This window comes from Myotis daubentonii, chromosome 15 (assembly GCF_963259705.1).
Source record: "Myotis daubentonii chromosome 15, mMyoDau2.1, whole genome shotgun sequence".
Classification (NCBI taxonomy): Eukaryota; Metazoa; Chordata; class Mammalia; order Chiroptera; family Vespertilionidae; genus Myotis; species Myotis daubentonii.
The window spans coordinates 4,739,488-4,763,074 of record NC_081854.1 but is presented as its reverse complement, the minus strand read 5'-3'; the positions used below and the strand labels follow the sequence as shown (position 1 = coordinate 4,763,074).

Here is a 23,587-nt window from a genome sequence, read left to right as displayed (position 1 = left end):
TTATTTTCGTTGCTACTTCATAACTGTAATGTTGCTACTGTTATGAATCGTAATGTAAATATCTGATATGCAGGATGGTCTTAGGCGACCCCAGTGAAAGGGTCGTTCGATGCCAAAGGGGTCGCAACCCACAGGTTGAGAACCACTGGGATAAATGGAAAGATCCTGAGTCTGGTTTATGGAAGGGCCCCAACCCTCTTTTAACATTTTGTTGAGGGTATGCTTGTATATATTTCCAGAAAATTTCTCCAAGCCCGTGTGGATTCCCGCAAGAAATATTAAAATTCAACATGGATCCGAGGGAGGACCTGACCAGGTTAACGAGGACCTTGCACCTGGAGCCACACCTTACAGACAATCGCCTACCCCAGTGGCAGACAGCAGCAGCCCCAAGCAACCCACTGAAGATTAGGAGTGGGAGGAGGATGAAGCTGATGGCGAACAGCCCAGAGATCACCTGAAAGCTGAGCAAATTTGTGAGGAGACCAGAACCCTGAGAACGTCTTTCTTGCCATGCTAGCAGTAATCAGCTGTGCAGTAATACTGCCAGGAGCAAATGGGGAAGTATTTTGGACTTATGTTCCTGACCCACCATGGGTAAGACCCCTTACGTGGACTAATCCCCCGCCAAATGTAGTCACCAATAATACCAAACGCCTTGGTCACCCAGGAGGGGTGGGGGAAAGAAGTATATGGGCAAAGTATAATTATACGGGTGTCGCCACCCAGCTTCCCTTTTGTATGACACAGAATCAAACCACTGCTCCTTTGTGTGTAAATTAAAAGAGAGGCTTCTGGCTAGTATGAACACCAAAGAAGGGGGAGACAAAAGCCCAAATACATCTATCACTACTTGCTCTAGGGAGAGCTGCAGAAAATGTAACTTTACTAAGACACCTGCCACTAGCCATTATGTAAAAAGTCTTATGAATGGCATCCCACCAAGGAAGAAATTAATTGGCAGGACTGAATTATTATTTCTTGTCTCTGTCATTTGCGCGAGGCCCTTCTCCAGATCCTGAGCCCTGAACCACGCTAAGCATGGTCCACACAGGCCTCCTGGTTTTCTCAGAAATAATATGAGTTTTGAAAAATTTAAAGTATTTTTATTTTACTATGTTAAGGTTTTATTATTTTATTTTTATGTATTTTTAAATTTTTAAATATAATTTTTATTAAATGCAGAGAGGAAGGGAGAGGGAGAGAGAGATAGAAACATCAATGGTGAGAGGGAATCATGGACCCCTGCCTCCTGCATACCTCACACTGGGGATGGAGCCCTCAACCAGGGCATGTGCCCTGACAAGGAATGGAACCTTGACCTGGTTCATAGTTCTATGCTCAACCACTGAGCTGTGCAATCTAGGCAGGTTTTGTTGTTGTTGTTGTTTTAAATTCTTTATTAGTTAAGGTATTACAAATGTGTTCTCATCCCCCCCATTAACCCCTAACCTCCCTCTCCCACACTCATGCTCTCATCCCCCTGTTGTCCATGTCCATTGGTTTGGCTTATATGCGTGCATACAAGTCCTTTGGTAGATCTCTTCCCCTTACCCCGTCCCTCCCCTACTTTCCTTCTGGGGATTGATAGTCTGATCTCTGTTTCTCTGTTTGGATCTGTCCCTGTTAATCAGTCTATGTTGTTCTCTATAATCCACAAATGAGTGAGATCATGTGGTATTTATCTTTCTATGACTGGCTTATGTCACTTAGCATAATGCTCTCCAGTTCCATCCATGCTGTTGCAAAAGGCAAGAGTTCCTTCTTTTTTACAGCAGCATAGTATTCCATTGTGTAGATATACTACGGTTTTTTAATCCACTCATCTGCTGATGGGCACTTAGGCTGTTTCCAAATCTTAGCTATGGTAAATTGTGCTGCTGTGAACATAGAGGTGCATATATACTTTCTGATTGGTGTTTCTGGTTTCTTGGGATATATTCCTAGAAGTGGGAACACTGAGTCAAATGGGAGTTCCATTTTTAGTTTTTTGAGGAAGCGCCATACTGTTCTCCACAGTGGCTACACTAGTCTGCATTCCCACCAGCAGTGCAGAAGGGTTCCTTTTTCTCCACATCCTCTCTAGCACTTGTTGTTTGTTGATTTGTTGATGATAGTCATTCTGACAGGTGTGAGGTGATACCGCATTGTTGTTTTGATTTGCATCTCTCGTATAATTAGTGACTTTGAGCATGTTTTCATATGTCTTTTGGCCTTCTGTATGTCCTCTTTAGAGAAGTGTCTATCTAGGTCCATTGCCCATTTTTTTTACTGGATTGTTTATCTTACTATTGCTAAGTTTCATGAGTTCCCTGTAAATGTTGGAGATTAAACCCTTTTCGGTGATAACATTGGCAAATATGTTCTCCCATGTAGTCGGTCTTCTTGTTGTTTTGTTGATGGTTTCCTTTGCTGTGCAAAAGCTTTTTATTTTGATGTAATCCCATTTGTTTATTTTCTCTTTAGTTTCCATTTCCCTAGGAGCATTATAAGAGAAGAAATTCCTTCGGCATATGTTTGCGATTTCGCTGCCTGTGGATTCCTCTATTATTATTATTTTTTTTAAATATATTTTATTGATTTTTTACAGGGAGGAAGGGAGAGAGAGAGAGAGTCAGAAACATCGATGAGAGAGAAACATCGATCAGCCGCCTCCTGCACATCCCCCACCAGGGATGCACCCGCAACCCAGGCACATGCCCTTGACCGGAATCGAACCTGGGACCTTCCAGTCCGCAGGCCGACGCTCCATCCACTGAGCCAAACCGGTTTCGGCTCCTCTATTATTTTTATGGTTTCCTGTCTTACGTTTAAGTCCTTTATCCATTTTGAGTTTATTTTTGTGTATGGTGTGAGTTGGTGGTCTAGTTTCATCTTTTTGCATGTATCTGTCCAATTTTCCAAACACCATTTATTGAAGAGACTGTCTTGACTCCATTGTATGCTCTTGCCTCCTTTGTCAAATATTAATTGGGCATAGTGGTTTGGGTCGATTTCTGGGGCCTCTATTCTATTCCATTGATCTATATGTCTGTTCTTGTGCCAGTACCAAGCTGTTTTAAGAACACTGGCTTTGTAATACAGTTTGATATCTGGTATTGAGATCCCACCTACTTTGTTCTTCTTTCTCGGGATTGCTGCAGCTATTCCAGGTCTTTTTTTATTCCCAATGAATTTTTGGAACGTTCATTCTATTTTTTTTTAAATTTTTTTTTTTACGCTCTATCCGCTGAGCCAAACCGGCTTTGGCAGTTATTATTCTTATAACTGTTTTAAATATTGTTGATTTTTAAATTATTTTGTTTCCCAAATATAAGTAATACTAACAGGAGACGTTGTACATTATTGTCAATGGCCCATTATCTAGATAGGGACTACTAAATTAAAGACATGCATTTCAAAATGCACTCCCAGAACACAAAAGCTTCAAAGACCACAAACAACATTTTTATCCCTGGAAAAATATCTGAATAACACTATCTCCCCCACAGTGTTGGATGGGATCTTATCTCATCAGGGGCCTAACCATGACTGGATATCTGGGTCTGTCTCTGACACCCCCCACCTTCCTGCTTCCCTAACTCAAGCTGCCTCTCCCTTCAGATGGGGAGACAGGGAGGGGCTGAGACAGCAGGCTGCCCTTCCCCTCCCCCCTCCTCACTGAGGGTTTAAGGATCCAGGCAAATCGCAGGCAGAAAGTTTCTGGTTTCAAACCCAAGCTGCCCACCTTTTGAGTTCCCTGTAACTTCACTGTGAGAATGTGCTCCCGGCTTGTGAAGATCCTGGGAAAGACCCCTCCCTGGGACACCTGCAGCTGAAGGGCAGACCAGCCAGTAGCTCTAAGCACAGCCTCTGGGATCTGGGAAATTTCTGTGTGAATTCCAGGTTCCTCCTCCCTCTTTATGCTTTTGCCACAGCTGCCATTTACTCGCTAGCACCCTAATGAAGGAACAGACCCTCTATCTGGGGTGCCTTGTGCCATCAGAGGGCACCTGGCCCTCTCCTCCCTTTAAAGAGGTAAAATAAACGCCCTCCCTCTGCTCCTGTCTCTTCTCTCCCTTGTGAATCCTTTCGCAGCCGCGTCCCCAGCCAAAACCCTGACAGTGACGTGGGAAACTCCCCCAGGAAGGGCTGTCCCTGTGGGAGGAGGTGCGGGGACCGGGGCTGCCCCCTCGCTCCTGCCCCGCCCTCCCCCCCTCTGTCCCTGCACAGGCCTGGCCGCCGGGCTCGGCCCCGCCCCCATCGCGGAGCCGCTCAGCTCAGGCTCTGGCCCCGCCCACCCCGCAGGGAGGCGCATGCGCAGTCCCTTACAGACCCGGAACCGGCTGTGGAGGGGAAGATGGCGGCTTCTCCGTGAGGAGGGTGTTTGTCTTTAAAGCTGACGCTCCCGTCTCCCTCCCCGCAGGGAAGGCTGAGGGCGCTGCCGGCGCTGAAGTCCTTGTTGGGGTCCCCGCCCCGGAGCCTCTCTCAGCGGTGAGTCCGGTCCCGGGAGGCTGCGCGGTGCGGGCGCCACGTTCCTTTGGGAGGAAACGGAGGCCCCGGCCCGGGGTCTCTCCGCCTGTGGCTGTGGCCACCGCCTGCCGCGCGGTTTTCCCGCTGAAAACCGTTCCCGGGGCCGCCGGTCCTCCCCGCGGGGCTGAGAGTCTGGGTCAGGGGGTTCCCGCCCTCTGCGGCCCTCCTCCTGCCCGGCGCTTCCTGCCCAAAGAGCCCGGATGGCTCCCGACCTGGGGGTCTGCACCCCTCTCCTGGGCCCACCCCCATTTAATAAGGGGTCTGCCTGCCCGGGGAGCACAGTGTCCATGGGGGGTCTCAGGGGGAAGGACGCGGTGTCCCCTGAAGAGGCGACCTGCCCGCAGGGAGGGGCTTTGTGGGCGCGGTGACTGCGGGGGGCGGGGACCCAGGCTGGGGGGTCAGGAGAGGGAGTGAGAGACAGACACGGGGGCGGGAGACAGGGCAGCGAGGGGTCCACAGAGAGGGGCCCATAGGGGGTGTGGGGGGGGGGCTGGACGGCGACGGTAGGAGTGAGGGGGTCACTCGGGAAAGTGGCCTGAGGAGGAAGGAAGTGGAGACACAGGGAGGAGGGGGACCCAGAGAGAGGAAGGGGGGCTGAGAGGGAGCGGGTCCTGGGGAGCAGAAGTGGGGGCCGCACAGGAGGAGGCACTTGAGGCAGAGACACTGGTTCAGAGGAGAAGAGTTGGGGAGCGAGTGCAGGGACAGAAAGGGGGGCTCAGGGGTGAGGGAGCAGAGGGAGCAGCCCTGAGTCAGCAGCTGTGGGAGCGGACAGACGGGAACAGGCAGCAGAGGGGCCACGGGCGTGGGGAGGGGAAGACGCAGACGTGTGTGGAGATGGAGCCTCAGAGACCAGGAGAAAGAGCCCCTGAAGGGAAGTAGGTTTCAGGAGTTTCATGGTCCAGGTGTAGGGACAGACAGAGAGAAAAGGGAAAGATCAAGGGACAGGGAAGTGAAATATAGGAAAGGACCACAGTGGGGAAGAAGGGAACAGTGAGACAGACAGATCCATAGACAGAAATACATAGTAATGGGAAGGAGGGAAACCCTAATTTCAATGAGAGGGTAGCTGATGGGATGTGGGAGATTAAGTTGTGATCTATCTGCTTGTGTGTTTATATGGTTAAGTTAACAACTGAATTATTTAAACAGATTTGACTGAGAATTATAAATTTCCACTTTATAAGGTTTGCCAATTATATGCTTATTTCATTCCATTTGAAACCCTTATTCACACAGAGGGAGAGACTGTTCCTGATGGGCCCCCTGTCATTTCCTAGGATGGCAAGAGGAGTTGACTTGGGACAAGAAATGACTGAGCCTGCCCCCACAGGATGCTTTTTATCAAGAAACTAGGAGTCCAGCCTTGCTGCTGGCCACTCCCTCTCTGGCCATTCAAGCATCCATGCTTCAACTGATCAAGCCCTCCCCCAGCTTAGGTACAGGGAGTCCCCTGCCTTCCTGCCCCCGATGCTGTGCCCCGCAACCTCCTCCTGTCCTGTGGACCTGTTAGGGGTCCCAGTTAATTAGCATATTTCTCTATTTTATATACACTTGAGTGACCAGATTATTATGACCACCCCATCAGTACTTCATTGACGCTACCACAAATACTGATTATTGATTACTTCCTAAGCAAATACTCTTAACGTTTTATTATTATTATTTGCATAACTAATTCACTTCATTGTACTGATGGGGTGGTCATAATAATCTGGGCACTGTGTGTGTGTGTGTGTGTGTGTGTGTGTATGCCCGGTTCACAAAAATGTGTGCATTCGGGGGGTCCCTCAGCCCGGTCTATGCCCTCTTGCAGACTGGGACCCCTCGGAGGATGTCCACCTGCTGGCTTAGACTGGGGGATCGGGCCCAAGCTGGCAGTCAGACATCCCTCCGGCAGCCCTCTGGGGATGTCCACTTGCCAGCGGGGAGCAGGCCTAAACTGCAGTCGGGCATCCTTAGCGCTGCTGAGGAGGTGGGAGAGGCTCCCACCACCACCGCTGTACTGGCAGCCGTCAGCCTGGCTTGTGGCTGAGCAGAGCTCCCCATTTGGGAGCACACTGACCACCAGGGGGCAGCTCCTGCATTGAACATCTGCTCCCTGGTGGTCAGTGTGTGTCATAGTGACCAGTCATTCTCAGTCATTCTGCTGTTAGGGTCAGTTTGCATATTACCTTTTATTATATAGGATAGAGGCCTGTTGCACGGGTGGGGGCTGGCTGGTTTTCCCTGAAGGGTGTCCCTGATCCGGGTGGGCATCCCGCTGGGGTGCCTGGCCATCCTGGGTAAGGGGCTGATGGGTGTTTGCAGGCTGGTCACAGGGGTCCCCACTGGGGTGCCTGGCCAGCCTGGGTGAGGGGCTGATGGCTGTTTGCAGCTGGTCACACCCCCTTTAGCGTGGGGGTCCCCACTGGGGTGCTTGGCCAGCCTGGGTGAGGGGCTGGTGGCTGTTTGCAGGCTGGTCAAGCCCTCCCCAGTGGGGACTCTCACCCCATGGAGGTTTGGCCAGCCTGGGTGAGGGGCTGATGGCTGTTTTCAGGCTGGCCTCACCCCCTTCAGGGTGGGGGTCCCCACTGGGGTGCCTTGCCAGTCTGGGTGAAGGGCTGAGGGCCATTTTCAGGCTGCCCAAGCCCCCACCCCCATCCCCCACTCCCCCTGGCGATGGAAACTCACAGCCTCTCCTTTTTTCTTTTTCTTTTTCTTTTTTTATTCTGGAATTTATTTACCTTCTATAATTGAAACTTTGTTGCTTTGAGTGGAGCTCAGAGCCGGGCTCTGGCAGGTGGGAAGCTTGGCTTCCTCCATCACTGGAGCAACTAAGCCTCCTGCTCGCTCCAGCTCCGTGGCTGCCGGCTGCCATTTTGGTTGAGTTAATTTGCATATAGTCACTCTGATTGGCTGGTGGGTGTGGCTTAAGGCGTAGCAAAGGTTCGGTCACTTTGCATGTTTGCCTTTTATTAGTGTAGATACACACACACACTAGTGGCCTGGTGCATGAAATTCGTTCACAGGGGTGCGTGTGTTCTCAGCCCGGCCTGCACCCTCTCCAATCTGGGACCCCTCGAAGGATGTCCCGCTGGTTTACAGGGATCAGGCCTAATCTGGCAGTCGGACATCCCTCTCACAATCTGGGACTGCTGGTTCCTAACTGCTCACCTGCCTGCCTACCTGCCTGATTGCCCCTAACCACTCTGCCTGCCAGCCTGCTCACCCCCAGCTGCCCCCCACCGCCGGCCAGCTTGCCCCCAAATGCCTCCCCCTGCCAGCCTGATCACCCCCAACTGCCCCCGTGCCAGTGTGCTCACCCCCAACTGCCTTTCCTGTCAGCCTGCTCACCCCAACTGCCCCCCGTGGTGGCCTGCTTGCCCCCACTTTCCCTCCCCACTGGCTTGGTCATCCCCAACTGCCCCCCTCTGGCCTGCTCACTCCAACTCACTCCCCCCCCCCCCCCGCTGTCCTGATCGCCTCCAATTGACCCCCCACTGACAGCCTGCTTGCCCCCAACTTGCCCCCATGCTGGTTTGCTTATCCCCAATGGCCCCGCCCCCCACCAGCCTGATCACCAACAACTGCCCTCCCCTCTTGGCCTCTAACCGCCTTTACCTTGGCCCAGCCACCATGGCTTTGTCCAGAAGAATGTCCGGAAGGTCTCCTGAAGGTCTCCTAGTCTAATTAGCATATTACCCTTTTATTAGTATAGACTAGAGGCCCAGTGCACGAAATTCGTGTACTGGGGGCTGGGGGTTCCCTCAGCCCAGCCTGCCTCTCTCACAGTCCAGGAGCCCACAGTGGATGTCCTACTGATGGCCACAGTCTGGCAGCAGAGGCTTGGAGCAGGCATCCCGTGTGTGTGTGTGTGTGTGTGTCTGTCTGTCTGCCTGCTGGGGCCTGCCCCCAGCTGCGCCACGTAGGCTTGAAGCAGTTGCTGTGTGTGTGTGTGTGTGTGTGTGTGTGTGTGTGTGTGTGTGTGTCCCCACTGGGGGTCTGCCCCCAGCCACATTGGAGACTCAGAGCAGGCACTGTGTGTGTGTGTGTGTGTGTGTGTGTGTGTGTGTGTGTGTGTGTCTCTCTCTCTCTCTCTGCTGGGGGCCTGCCCCCAGCCACACCATGGAGGCTTGGAGCAGGAGCCCCTCTGTGTTGATCTCTCAGGCTCCTGGCCTCCACTGCATGTTGTACTCTCCCTTGAGCTATGGCCAGGATGGGGGTGCTGCTTGCAAGCTGGGCTTTCCTGCTCCAGGATCGCCATGGTGACGGGGGAGCAGGCCCAGCTGGGGGCTGCCCACAGGCCAGGCTTTCCCGCTTCCAGGTCTCCATGGCAACCGTGGAGCAGGCCCAGCTTGGAGCTACCCGCAGGCCGGGCTTGCTCTCCTGCTCCCGGATCCCCATGGCGACTGGGGAGCAGGCCCAGCTTGGGGCTGCCCTCAGGCTGGGCTTTCCTGCTCCTGGATCAGACCCAGCTTGGGGCTGCCCTCAGGCCGGGCTTTCCTGCTCCCTGATCAGGCGCAGCTGGGGGCTGCCTACAGGCCACACTTTTCTACTTACCGATGGCTGGTTCACCGCAGCGACCCAGGGCCCAGCGGCACTTTCCTGCTTTCCAATAGTCATAGGGTCCCAACTGGGGGCGGGGCTTAGCAGTGCAGGGCTTAGGCGGCATGAGGCTCCCGGCTGGTGGCTCAGGTGGCACATAGGGGTCCCGGGTGGGGGCGGAGCTTATGCCCCGCTGCTCAGAGCTACACATGGGGCCCAGATGGCAGCTCGCGCTGTCCTGCCCTGCCTGTAGTATAGGATAGAGGCCTGGTGCAAGGGTGGGGGCCGGCTGGTTTGCCCTGAAGGGTGCCCCGGATCAGGGTGGGGGTCCCGCTTGTGTGCCTGGCCAGCCTGAATGACAGGCTGATGGCTATTTTTAGGCTGCCCGCACCCCCTTTAGGGTGGGGGTTCCCACTGGGGTGCCTGGCCAGTCTGGATGAGGGGCTGAGGGCCGTTTTCAGGCTGGTGGGTGACTGAAGTTCCCAGCCTCTCCTTTTTTCTTTTTTTTTTTTCTTTTCTGGGATTTATTTACTTTCTGTGGCTGTCACTGGAGCTGAGAGCTGGCTTTAGCTCTGAGGCCGGCTCCAGCTTGAGGCCTTGGCTGCTAAAAGCAGATATCTGGGCTTTGTTTAGCTTCTATAATTGAAACTCTGTTGCCATCACTGCTGCTCTAAGCTCTGAGCCCGCTGCCAGCTGAAAGCAGGTTTCTGGAGCTTGTTTAGTTTTTATAATTGCAACATTGTTGCGTCCGGAGCTCATAGCTGGGCGGTGGCAGGCGGGGAACCTTGACTTCCTCCATCACTGGAGCAAGCAAGCCTCCTGTTCGCTTCAGCTGCCTGGCTGCTGGCTGCCATCTTGGTTGGCAGTTAATTTGCATATCCTGCTGATTAGCCAATGGGAAGCATTCGGGGGCATGGTCAATTTGCATGTTTCTCTTTTATTAGATAGGATAGAGGCCTGGTGCACGAGTAGGGGACAGCTGGTTTGCCCTGAAGGGTGTCCCAGATCAGGTGGGCGGCCTGGGTAGTGGGCCTGTGGTGGTTTGCAGGCCAGCCACGCCTCCATGGGGTGAGGGTTTCTGCTGGGGGTGTGTGGCCAGCCTGGGTGAGGGGCTGATGGCTGTTTGCAGGCTGGCCACACCTCCTTCAGGGTGGGGGGTCCCTCTGGGGTGCCTGGCCAGCCTGGGTGAGAGGGTGATTGGCTGTTTGCAGGCTGGACACAGCCCCTTCAGGGTGGGAGTCCCACTGGGGTGCCTAGCCAGCCTGGGTGAGGGGCTGATGGCTGTTTGCAGGCTGGCCACAGCCCCTGGCAACCCAAGCTCCCAGCCCCTCCTTTTTTTCTTTTTACAGTGCCTCCTTGAGTGGAGTGAAGCAGGTATCTGGGATTTATTTATAGTCTATAATTGAAACTTTGTAGCCTTGAGCAGAGGCCAGGGTGGGTGGGAAGCTTGGCTTCCTTTATTGCCCGTGGAAACTCAAGCCTCCTGCTTGCTCCAGCGCCATGGCCGCTGCCATCTAGGTTGGGTTAATTTACATACTTGTTCCTGATTGGCTGGAGGGTGTGGCTTGTTGATGTAGCAGAGTGGCACCAATTTACATGTTTCTCTTTTGTTAGTGTAGATAGATATAGATATCCTATCTAATAATAGACAAACATGGTAATTGACCATACCTTCGCTATGCCTCCCATTGGCTAATCAGGGCTATATGCAAATTAACCGCCAACAAAGATGGCAGCTAATTTGCATACTGTAGGCAGTGTGGGACAGCACGAGCCGTCATCCAGGCCTCTGTGTGCGACCCTAGAATCCGCCTGCCTGCCGCCCGTGATCGGATCCAATCCTGGGCTGCAGGCCGGTCCCAGAAACCCCAGAAGCCACCTGATATGACAGTAACTCTATCAGTAAGCACTCTGAAAGTCAGTGGCATAAATGCACCAATTAAAAGACATTATGAGGGTGAATCAAAAACAAAATCCACTTTAAATATGAAGACACATATAGATTAAAAGTAAATGAATTAAGCTGCAGCCTGTTTTGCTCAGGGGATAGAGCATTAGCCCGTGGACTGAAGGGTCCCAGGTTCGATTCCAGTCAAGGGCATGTACCTCAGTTGCTGGCTTGATCCCCAGTCCCTATCAGAGCATGTGCAGGAGGCAACCAATCAATGTGTCTCTCCCTTTCCCTTCACTCTCTCTAAAATTCAATGGAAAAATATCCTTGGGTGAAGATCAACAAAAACAAAGTAAATGGATTAAGTAACATTAAAGAGATTATAAGAAAAATATATTTTAAATTTTGTTAGTTGTAGAATGGTTATGTTTAAATTATTAACACCGCCCTGGCCAGTTTGGCTCGGTGAATGGAGCGTCGGCCTGTGGACTCGGGCATCCTGGGTTCAATTCCGGTCAAGGGCATGTGCCTTGGTTGCGGGCACATCCCCAGTGGGGGGTGTGCAGGGGGCAGCTGATGGATGTTTCTCTCTCATCGATGTTTCTGGCTCTCTATCCCTCTCTCTTCCTCTCTGTAAAAAATCAATAAAATATATATTTTAAAAAAATAATAATAAAATAAAATAAATTATTAACACCTAAGAAATTGGGTGAAGGGTACATATAATATGCTGTAGTATTTTATATATTTTTTTACATGTATGAGATTATTTCAAATTAAAATATTAAAAATTAAAAATTAATAAAGTATTAATTTAAATATATCTGCATTACATGAAAAATCTCCTAATTGCTTCTAGCATAATTTATTAAATTGTGCTAAAATTTACAAGTGTTCAATTAAAAAGTATCTTTTAAAAAAATATATTTTATTGATTTTTTACAGAGAAGAAGGGAGAGGGATAGAGAGTTAGAAACATCGATGAGAGAGATTGATCAGCTGCCTCCTGCACGGCCCCTACTGGGGATGTGCCCGCAACCAAGGTACATGCCCTTGACCAGAATCGAACCTGGGACCCTTCAGTCCGCAGGCCGACGCTCTATCCACTGAGCCCAACCGGTTTGGCAATTAAAAAATATCTTAATTCTAAATGATATAATAGAAAATATGTAATAGTTCAGTTATAAGCACTTATCTGAAAATAAAAATTTAAGGAAGTGAATTTAAAGGAATTAGCCAAAGAAAATATATGCACAACCCATGTACACAGAGAACAGTATGGTGATGGCCAGAGAGAAGTGGGGGGCGAGAGCCGGATAGAGGAGGCAAAAGGGGGGAAATAGGGAATCCTATATAATAATAATAAAAGGCTAATATGCAAATTGACCTCAGATGAAGCTGCGAGCTGGTACTGCTATGATGTGAGGCTAAGAGCTTATGGAGAGCTCAGATATAGAACCTTGTGAACCCAGCATGCTAAAGAGACTGGGAAGATGCAGGGAGCTCAGGTGCCGCTACTGTGTGAGGCTGTGAGTTCAGAGGCAGCATGTGGCTGCTCAGATGATAGCTGTAGGCACAGAGGATACTGCTGCTGCTTCAGGCTATGGGTATAGAGGCTACTGCTACTTTGTGGGAAAGATGTATTTGTTTATCAGCTGGTGTGCAGCTGCCTTTATAGGACTGTTTTGAAGAGCTGTTTTGTCTGATGGCTCATTGTTAGCAATGCCTATAGGCCCACTAGCTTCTATAGTAAAGACTCATATATACCCACAACTTCTCATGGCTTCTCCTTCTACTATTTGGTGTTCAAGAAGGTCCAGCCCCTGGCAGAGGAGCTCAAACCCCAGAGTTGGTGTACTCGAGCTGAGGGTAAAGGAGGAACTTAGACTACCTGTAAGTTCCCAGCAGTTAGTTCAGCGAGCAGGGTTCAAGGAGGAACTTGCTCTCACAATTAGAATTATGAGCAGGATTTAGCAGTAAGCACTCCCGGAGAAATGGATCCTACTCTGACACATGGTGTGGTCGAGCAGAATTCAGAAGAATAGAGGGACTCCGAGTAGGTGTGCTGTGACACCATCACACTACCCAGAGGTCTCAGGTGTGCTGGGACTTACGTGTTACCCAGGGCTACTGAAATCAGCTCTAAGGCAGTCTTACAGGCCTCAGGAGTGAACTGGAGAAAGATGGCATAGCTTGGGCCTCTGCAGGCTTTTTTCAGGGTAGGTAAGCAGTGCTCTGTTGGTTTGGTGTTTCGGGAAATCAGCACATTCTCTCATTGCTGTAGGAGTTTGTAGAAGTCTTTGGAAGGACAGACATATGAAGATAGAATAAAACACCTCACATTAGTATCTCATTGTTCCTGACTCTCTCCTGTTAGAAACTTAGGATGGGGTGGCCTTTTTCTCATTTCCAGGTCCTTCTGACTGTGGGTGTGAGGGGAGCTGATTAACAGGCTGTGGGGACGCCTTTGAAGGCACATTCTGTGGTTCCTCAGTTGTCACCTGAGAAAACATCCCAGGACCAGCATCAGTAACCAGGACCCAAATGGCTGCTTGTCAGGTAAAAGATGAGGCTATGTTTGCTTTCCTCTAACATCTTCGAATATATTTCTCTACTACTGATATTTTGCCTTGCCAGGTTGTTTAACTTTCCTTATTCCTTATGATAGTCAATGTTAGCAGTTTTATATTTCCCTCTCTCCTTTTTATTTTTATTTTATTTTTTAAAAATATATTTTATTGATTTTCTACAGAGAGGAAGGGAGAGAGACAGAGAGCTAGAAACATTGATGAGAGAGAAACATCGATCAGCTGCCTCCTGCACATCTCCCACTGGGGATATGCCCACGATCCAGGTACATGCCCTTGACCGGAATCGAACCTGGGACCCCTCAGTCCGCAGGCCGACGCTCCATCCACTGAGCCAAACCAGTTTCGGCTCCCTCTCTCCTTTTTTTTAAAAAAAAATATATTTTATTGATTTTTTTTTACAGAGAGGAAGGGAGAGGGACAGAGAGTTAGAAACATGGATCAGCTGTCTCCTGCACACACCCCACTGGGGATGCGCCCGCAACCAAGGTATGTGCCCATAACCGCGATCCAACCTGGGACTCTTCAGTCCGCAGGCCGACACCCTATCCACTGAGCCAAACCGGTTCGGGCTCCCTCTCTCCTTTTTATTTATTTATTTAAAATATATTTTATTGATTTTTTTACAGAGAGGAAGAGAGAAGGATAGAGAGTTAGAAACACCGATGAGAGAGAAACATTGATCAGCTGCCTCTTGCACATCTCCCACTGGGGATGTGCCTGCAACCAAGGCACATGCCCTTGGCGGGAATTGAACCTGGGACCCCTCAGTCCGCAGGCCGACGCTCTATCCACTGAGCCAAACCGGTCAGGGCCCTCTCCCCTTCTTGATGTATATTTTTACTGATTGCAAAAGGAAGAGCAAAAGACAGAGAGGTAGTAACATCAATGATGAGAGAGAATCATTGATTGGCTGCGTTCAGCACGTCCCACACTAGGATCTATCCTGCAACCTGGGCATGTGCCGTGATTAGTGACCTCTTGGTTAATGGCTCAATGGTCAACCACTGAGGCACACCCTCCAGACCAGGCAGAATAATCTTGCTCTAAGATTATTCATAGTAAAATTTCAAATAGGATTGTGGCTCTTATTCCATGAGAACTGCAAATTACATTAACAAACCCCTTGAGTTCAAAGTTATTTGAATTTTTTCCTGTGTTTTCATTTTCTGTGTATTCAGACATGTGATGTGGTAACATTGGTATCACAAGTAAAAAGTGAGCTTCTTACACATGTGAAACATAGGCCCCATCTCAGAACATGTAGCAGAATCTGTATTTTTAGAAAAGTTCAATCATTGTTTATGTTACACTTGAAGAAGTGCTTATATTTCCAACTCACCATGGCATCTCCAGCTGAGAAATATACACCACTGACCCTGAATGATGCAAACACAGCCCTCAGAAACCCATATGCCTGTGTCCATGCTTTAATTTTAAAGTTGTTTACTGATGCCGAAACCGGTTTGGCTCAGTGGATAGAGCGTCAGCCTGCGGACTGAAGGGTCCCAGGTTCGATTCCGGTCAAGGGCATGTACCTGGGTTGCGGGCATATCCCCAGTGGGAGATGTGCAGGAGGCAGCTGGTCGATGTTTCTCTCTCATCGATGTTTCTAACTCTCTGTCTCTCTCCCTTCCTCTCTGTAAAAAATCAATAAAATATATTTTAAAAAAAAATAAAATAAAAAAATAAAGTTGTTTACTGAAAAGCAAATTCTGTACCATGGAGTGGTGGGCCTGTGTCATCCTCATTTGTCACATCAGAGAATGTTACTGGGGCAACGTGATCTTTTTATTTTTTAAAATTTTTTATTGTTTAAAGTATTACGAATAGTAGTACATATGTCTCCTTTTTTTCCCCATTGACCATCCCTCGGCCTCCCCTACTCACCGGAACATGCCCTCACCACCACCCCCGCCCCAGTGTCTTATGTCCATTGGCTATGCTTATATGCATGCATTTAAGTCCTTCGGTTGATGTCTTACCACTGCCCCCCATCACTCCCCAGCCTTCCTGCTGTACTTTGACAGTCTGTTCGATGCTTTTCCAAAGTGATCTTATTGGATGATTCAGGATACTGCCCTAGGTCCAAACCTCTTCTAACACTGTGTTCATGTTAGATGTGACATTGTGAACTCTTCTGGTGACCTCTTAGTAAATGTGTCTTTTCTTTCAGGGACTGCTGACCTTCAGGGATGTGGCCATAGATTTCTCTCAGGAGGAGTGGGAGTGCCTGGACCCAGATCAGAGGAAATTGTACCTGGATGTGATGTTAGAGAACTACAGCAACCTGGTCTCCGTGGGTGAGGATGACTTCCTTCCCGAGTTCCTTCTCAACCATCAGGGCTTTGTTTCCTTTATTATTTTAACATCTCTAGGGGCTTCTGCTTTCTAGGGTAGATTCTTACTGTCTGTATTGTGTATCTGACCTCTCAAAACTTCCATCTTACAGAAATGTCTCATTATGTATTAAACCACTATTCCTCATTTGCTTTAAAAGTACAGCCCATAACTACCATTTTTTTTATATATATATAACGTGGACTACATTTGATTACTCACCTGAGGGAAATCCTGTAGTATCTGTCTCTTTGTGACTTGTGTGCTTCACTTAAAAATTGTCATGAACGTTTCTCTTTGTGGTATCAGGTGACAATATCTGTTTTTATTTTATTTTATTTTACTTTATTTTTTAAATATATTGATTTTTTTTACAGAGAGGAAGGGAGAGGGACAGAGAGCCAGAAACATCGATGAGAGAGAAACATCGATCAGCCGCCTCCTATGCATCCCCCACTGGGGATGTGCCTGCAACCAAGGTACATGCCCTTGACCGGAATCGAACCCGGGACCCTTCAGTCTGCAGGCCAACGCTCTATCCACTGAGCCAAAACGATCAGGGCAAGAGAGAATTATTGATTGGCTGGCTCCTGCATGCCCCTCACTGGGGATCGAGCCCTCAACATAGGCGTGCACCTTGACTGGAAATGGAACCATGTCAACCATCCACCACTGAGCTATAGCTGTTGGACTATTCCTTTTTTTTCTAAAGTTCCAAAAGAGAAGTCAAAGTGATATTTGTTTCATTATTAAAACACCACAAAATGTAATATTTCTGTATCTTTTTTCACGTACAAGGAATGTTTCTATGTTCATATGTTAGTGTTGTGTAGACATTTAAAATTACCTCCAGAAGGATTTTTCTTTCTTTTCTTTTTTTTTGGATTAGTTAAATCTTTATTGTTCAGATTATTACATTTGTTCCTCTTTCTTCCCCCCATAACTCCCCTCCTCCCAGTTCCCACCCCACCCTCTGTCCTCACTCCCCACCCACTGTCCTCATCCATAGGTGCACGATTTTTGTCCAGTCTCTTCCTGCACCCCTCTCACCCCTTTCCCCCCCAAGAATAGTCAGTCCATTCCCTTTCTTTGCCCCTGATTCTATTATAATCACCAGTTCATTCTGTTCATCAGATTATTCACTTGATTTTCAGATTCACTTGTTGATAGATGTGTATTTGTTGTTCATAATTTGTATCTTTACCTTTTTCTTCTTCTTCCTCTTCTTAAAGGATACCTTTCAGCATTTCATATAATACTGGTTTAGTGGTGATGAACTCCTTTAGCTTTTCCTTATCTGTGAAGCTCTTTATCTGACCTTCAATTCTGAATGATAGCTTTGCTGGATAAAGTAATCTTGGTTGTAGGTTCTTGGCATTCATCACTTTGAATATTTCTTGCCTCTCCCTTCTGGCCTGCAAAGTTTCTGTTGAGAAATCAGCTGACAGTCGTATGGGTACTCCCTTGTAGGTAACTGACTTTCTTTCTCTTGTTGCTTTTAAGATTCTCTCTTTGAGCGTCGGCCTGCAGACTGAAAGGTCCCAGGTTCGATTCCGGTCAAGGGCATGTACCTGGGTTGCGGGCACATCCCCAATAGGAGATGTGCAGGAGGCAGCTGATCGATGTTTCTCACATCGATGTTTCTAACTCTCTCTATCTCTCTCCCTTCCTCTCTGTAAAAAATCAATAAAATATATTTAAAAAAAAAAAAAAAGATTCTCTCTTTGTCTTTTGCTCTTGGCATTTAATTATGGTGTGTCTTGGTGTGGTCCTCTTTGGATTCCTTTTGTTTGGGGTTCTCTGTGCTTCCTGGACTTATAAGTCTATTTCTTTCACCAGGTAGGGGAAGTTTTCTGTCATTATTTCTTCAAATAGGTTTTCAATATCTTGCTCTCTCTCTTCTTGTGGCACCCCTATAATTTGGATGTTGGTACGCTTGAAGCTGTCCCAAAGGCTCCTTACACTATCTTCGTATTTTTGGATCTTTTTTTCATTTTGCTTTTCCGGTTGGGTGTTTTTTGCTTCTTCGTATTTCAAATCGTTGACTTGAGAAAATTTTGGAGTTGGCAAAAGTTTTTTTTCCTCTCCATTGTTGTTGATGTGTTTTGTCAGTGTTCTTTTTGAATGGTTTTTGTTCCTTTATCAGTTCAGTGTTTTATTTTGTGCCACTTTCACCCCAATAGTTTTCTGTTTATTAACCCCCAGTAATATTAGAAGGGCTGTCTTTTCAATGAGAATTTATTTTTCACATGCCTTTAGGATAGTATTCTGTGATTCATGATATTTTCGTATTTTTTTAGCTAAGTTACCTCCTCTTTTTCACTATTCTGCCTTTATGGGGTACCCTTGGAGTTTGATTTATTAGTGTCTTAATAATCCCACAGGGAGAGCTTTGCTCAGCCACAAGCCTCTCCCGCCTCCTCAGCAGCACTAAGGATGTCAGACTGCAGCTTAGGCCTGTTCCCCGCTGGCAAGTGGACATCTCCTGAGGGCTCTGGGGCTGCCAGAGGGATGTCTGATTGCCAGCTTAGGCTCAATCCCCCAGGGAGCAGGCTTAAGCCAGCAGGTGGTCATCCCCCCAGGGGTCCCAGACTGCAAGAGGGCACAGGCCGAGCTGAGGGACCCCTCGTGGAGTGCACAAATTTTTGTCCACCGGGCCTCTAGTGTAATTATATATGTGTTTTCTGATGGTCTTAGGCAATCCCTGTGAAAGGGTTGTTCGACCTCCAAAGGAGTCGCAACCCACAGGTTGAGAATTGCTGCCCTAACTGCTCTCCCCTGCCAGCCTGATCCTCCTAACTGCTCTCACCTGCTTGCCTGATCACCTATAACCGCCTGTGCCTTAGCCCTGCTATCATGGCTTTGTCCAGAAGGATGTCCGGAAGGTCGTCCGGAAGATGTTCAGTCTAATTAGCATATTACCTGTTTATTAGTGTAGATGCCACCTTGTCCCAAAAATGCAGGTTGTTAGCAGGTTTTGCTGTCATGGAAGGGGAGCCCGCAGTATTATCCTGGGTTCTGACCAGGGCTTATGCACTCTTATCTCAGCAGATGAGATTCCTAGAAGACTCTTGGATGTACCTTGAACATTTCTATCAATTTTGCCAAAACATCCTCCAAAAATGTTGTACCACTTTAAATTCCCACCAGCAACCATGCGTATGCCCTTTGTCCTACTTTGATGCCAATATCATTGATTTCCCCCTAGAAGCTTCCCTCCCCTCAGCGGGGACTGCTTGGCACTTGAGCCAAACTCACTATTCAGCCCGGGACTTGATTTCCCAAGATAGAATTATGGAAGAGGAAAAATAGTTTTCCTCTACCCTTCTGAGTTTGTTTTTTTTAAAAATATATTTCTTTATTGATTTCAGAGAGGAAGGAAGAGGGAGAGATAGAAACAACAATGATGAGACCTTCAGAATAAACCCAACAAAAGCTTGTTTCCTCTCTTAGATGATTTGCCACAGTAGCGTTATTCCCTGGAGACAGTATTCTGACCAGACCTTCCTGGGAGTGGTCATAACATACCCTGTGCTTATAGAAAGGTGTGGGCCATATCACTAAATAAATCAGGGTCAGTTTTCCCATCTTGTGGAAAGGGAGATAAAGTTATGATAGTTTATCTCCCTTTCCACAGGTTTCCAGCGGGTTTGTGTCTCTGCTGCACCCCCAGTGGCCCCAGCGCCTCTGCGGCCACGGGGCTTGGGGCTGCTGGGTGTTGGCCCTCCTGCGGGCTGTGTCTCTGCTCCTCTGACCCCAGCGCTGAGGTGGGGCTTGGGGCTGCTGGCTGCCGGGCCCCCTTGTGGGCAGTGACTTTGCTCCTCTGACTGCAGAGCCCAGGCAGGGCTTGGGGCTGCTGGGTGCTGGCCCCCCTGTGGGCTGTGTCTCTGCTCCTCCAGCCCCAGCACCTCTGCGGCCACAGGGCTTAGAGCTGCTGGGTGCCGGACCCCCTTGAAGGCTTGTGTCTCTGCTCCCCTGCCCTGGTGGCAGCAGTGGCCAAGCAGGCCCAGAGGCCCTCCACCAGCAGGTTGGGGCAGAATGCCTGCGTCGTCACTATGGCGACAACAACGCAGTGCCCTGGCCCAGCCGCCGCCATCTTTGTCATGGAGTGACGGCTAATTTGTATATTACTCTTTTATTAGGTAGGATAGGAGATAATTTTTAAACTGCATATGGAAGCCCTAAATGGTTTGCCTCAGTGGATAGAGCATCAGCCTGCGCACGCAAGGGTCCCAGGTTCGATTTTGGTTAAGGGCATTTACCTAGGTTGCGGGCACATCCTATGGGGAGTGTGCAGGAGGCAGCTGATCGATGTTTCTCTCTCATCGATGTTTCTAGCTCTCTATCCCTCTCCCTTCCTCTCTGTAAAAAATCAATGAAATATATTTAAAAAAATAATAAACTGCATATTAAAGCAAATTTTATCATTAAAATAACTTAATGATACTGATTTTTTTTATTTTATTTTTTTTTATTATTATTAGTTAAGGTATTACAAATGTGTCCTCATCAAAATAACTTAATGATACTGATTTTTTGAGTATGAAACTAATTTAAAAATATTTTTACTTTAAAAATAAGCCTGTGTCCCCCCAAGCTCTGATATTTCTTTTATTCAGATTTGGGAAGAAAATACTATTCTGATTGCACAAAATGCAAAAATTTTAATTGTTTTAATCCCAGTATAGAATATTAAAAACTATTAATTTAAAACAGATTAAAGTCATTAAGTGCACAACACTGATTTCTGGCCAGCTTCTGGTATTTTGTTTCTCCCCTTGTTCTCCCAAGGAAAACTTCTATTGAATCTTCAGCCGAATAATCCTCAAATGTACTTCATATGCAAAATGAGAGCTTTTGTTTACATAGTTTTTAGATTTTGCTGTTCTTTTTTTTTTTTTTTCCTGTCCTTGATCTGCTTTTATTTTTTTTTATTTTTTTTTAAATTAAATCTTTATTGTTCAGATTATTACATTTGTTCCTTTTTTTTCCCCCCCATAACTCCCCTCCTCCCAGTTCCCGCCCCACCCTCCGCCCTCACTCCCCACCCACTGTCCTCATCCATAGGTGCACGATTTTTGTCCAGTCTCTTCCCACATCTCCCACACCCCTTTCCCCCCCAAGAATAGTCAGTCCATTCCCTTTCTATGTCCCTGATTCTATTATAATCAACAGTTCATTGTGTTCATCAGATTATTTATTCACTTGATTCTTAGATTCACTTGTTGATAGATGCATATTTGTTGTTCATAATTTGTATCTTTACCTTTTTCTTCCTCTTCCTCTTCTTAAAGGATACCTTTCAGCATTTCATATAATCCTGGTTTGGTGGTGATGAACTCCTTTAGCTTTTCCTTATCTGTGAAGCTCTTTATCTGACCTTCAATTCTGAATGATAGCTTTGCTGGATAAAGTAATCTTGGTTGTAGGTTCTTGGTATTCATCACTTTGACTATTTCTTGCCACTCCCTTCTGGCCTGCAAAGTTTCTGTTGAGAAATCAGCTGACAGTTGTATGGGTATTCCCTTGTAGGTAACTGAGTTTCTTTCTCTTGCTGTTTTTAAGATTCTCTCTTTATCTTTTGCTCTTGGCATTTTAATTATGATGTGTCTTGGTGTGGTCCTCTTTGGATTCCTTTTGTTTGGGGTTCTCCGCGCTTCTTGGACCTGTAAGTCCATTTCTTTCACCAGGTAGGGGAAGTTTTCTGTCATTATTTCTTCAAATAGGTTTTCAATATCTTGCTCTCTCTCATCTTCTGGCACCCCTATAATTCGGATGTTGGTACGCTTGAAACTGTCCCAGAGGCTCCTTACACTATCCTCGCATTTTTGGATTCTTTTTTCATTTTGCTTTTCCCGTTGGATGTTTTTTGCTTCCTCGCATTTCAAATCATTGACTTGATTCTTGCGCTCCTCTGGTCTGCTGTCGGGCGTCTGTATAATATTCGTTATTTCAGTCCGTGTGTGCTTAATTTCTAGTTGGTTCCCCAATATAAGATCGAGGGTCTTATTAGTTTTCGTGTAGATCTCATTAAGTTTATCGGCGGCTTCTAAACAGTTCTTGAGAGACCTTAAAAGTGTGGTTCTGAACTCTATTTCTTCCATTGACAATTTTGTCCTGTTTCTTTGTCTCCGCATTTTGTTATGCTTCCTTGGTGCACCCCCTAGTGGTCTTTGTTTGCAGTCTTATAGAGATTTTGCTGTTCTTAATTTAATTCTGGAACTCAATTTTACTCCCAAACCATAATTACCATATTACCTTTGTAATGCATACTTGTATGCAATTCAGGAAAGCAGTAGTATACCATCAGGCTCTGTTTACCCAGAGCTTAGGAAAAACAGGATTGGACCCACCCATTTAAAAACAAATCCCAATGCATGGTTTCAGTGTAAGTTCTGACAGTGAAATATATGGTATATGTCTCTAAGTCTCATCTTGATTTTCAAAGGTAGGCACAGGATGTTCTTCACAGCTCAGCTTTGCCCAGCTGGAGCTGAAGATTTTGTAACTTCATAGCGAGACCCACGTTGCCAGTGATTTTCAATTTGCCTTGAAAGAAGGCCCACTGAGTATTCATTTTATGTGTCATTAAAGCCACCAAGTCCAGGTCAGCTATTGTAATTGGGCAGTCAGCCTTATCTGAGCCAGGAAGCACGAATTCTTTGCCAGTCTTCATATCCAGCCAGGTGGCTTCTTTTCCCCTGGGCCATCCTTCACCTTGAAGGCAAAAATGTCACAACTGTTCCTCTGCCTCTTCTAGCTCCTTCTCAGTTTCCTTAAAAACAAGATTTGCCTTTAACCCTTCAACTGCAGCTCTGGTTGGGGCAGCCTCAATTTGATGAGTTCTGGCAGCTTCAGGAAAACCCATCTTGTAGATTGCGACCACTACAGCTCCTCTGAGGCCTAAATTATGCTGCAGAGCAACCTTTGCACCAGGAACTTGCCTTTTCTCTACTGTATTTTTTCATTCGGGTATTGAGTTTTTTAATTTCCCACTTCGGAGTGTTTTTTTGTTTTGTTTTCGTTTTTAATATATTGTATTGATTTTTTACAGAGAGGAAGGGATAGAGATAGAGAGTTAGAAACATCGATGAGAGAGAAACATCGATCAGCTGCCTCCTGCACACCCCCTACTGGGGATGTGCCTGCGACCCAGGTACATGCCCTTGACCGGAATCCAACCTGGGACCTTTCAGTCCACAGGCCGATGCTCTATCCACTGAGCCAAACCGGTTTTGGCCGGAGTGGTTTTTTAAAATATACTTTCTCATTGTATTTTTATTTTGGTCATAACGTTTTCCTGATGTTATACAGTAGTCATTTTTTTTTCTACATTTTGTTTTTAAGATACTTATTTTCCCTTTTTTTCATTTAATTAATATATTTTCATTGATGTAGTGCCACTTTTATTACATATATTTTGTGTTTCTGATGGGACACTTTCTGTTTCTTTGCATGACTTGATATCTTTTGTTGAGATTCAGGAATTATAAACAAGCAGGCTTTTGAACATGTTTTCTGTAGGAGGAAACAAATAATAACCGTCTGTGGAACAAATTCTAATTTCAGTCAACACTTTTTCAGGATCTTTATTCTTGGTTCGGTTGTCTGTTTAATTTCCCAGTTGGAAATGTTTTCTGTTTCTTTCTCAGACCCATGGTATCTTTTCAGGCTTGATATACATCTTTAGTACCACAGTCTTTGTGGTACTTGAACACTTTCTCATTGTTTC

The 23,587-nt window shown here is 47.2% G+C and overlaps 2 protein-coding genes and 1 pseudogene across 4 annotated transcripts in view; 2 read left to right on the top strand and 1 right to left on the bottom strand.

Moving 5' to 3' along the window:
* LOC132216097 (zinc finger protein 501-like) overlaps positions 1 to 23,587 on the top strand; it is a 182,584-nt gene that overhangs the window by 18,694 nt on the left and 140,303 nt on the right. The gene's annotated exons all lie outside the window — the stretch shown is intronic.
* LOC132216107 (zinc finger protein 595-like) overlaps positions 1 to 23,587 on the top strand; it is a 96,694-nt gene that overhangs the window by 18,653 nt on the left and 54,454 nt on the right. The window lies entirely within an intron of this gene.
* Positions 22,289 to 22,799, bottom strand: LOC132216148 (sterol carrier protein 2-like; annotated as a pseudogene).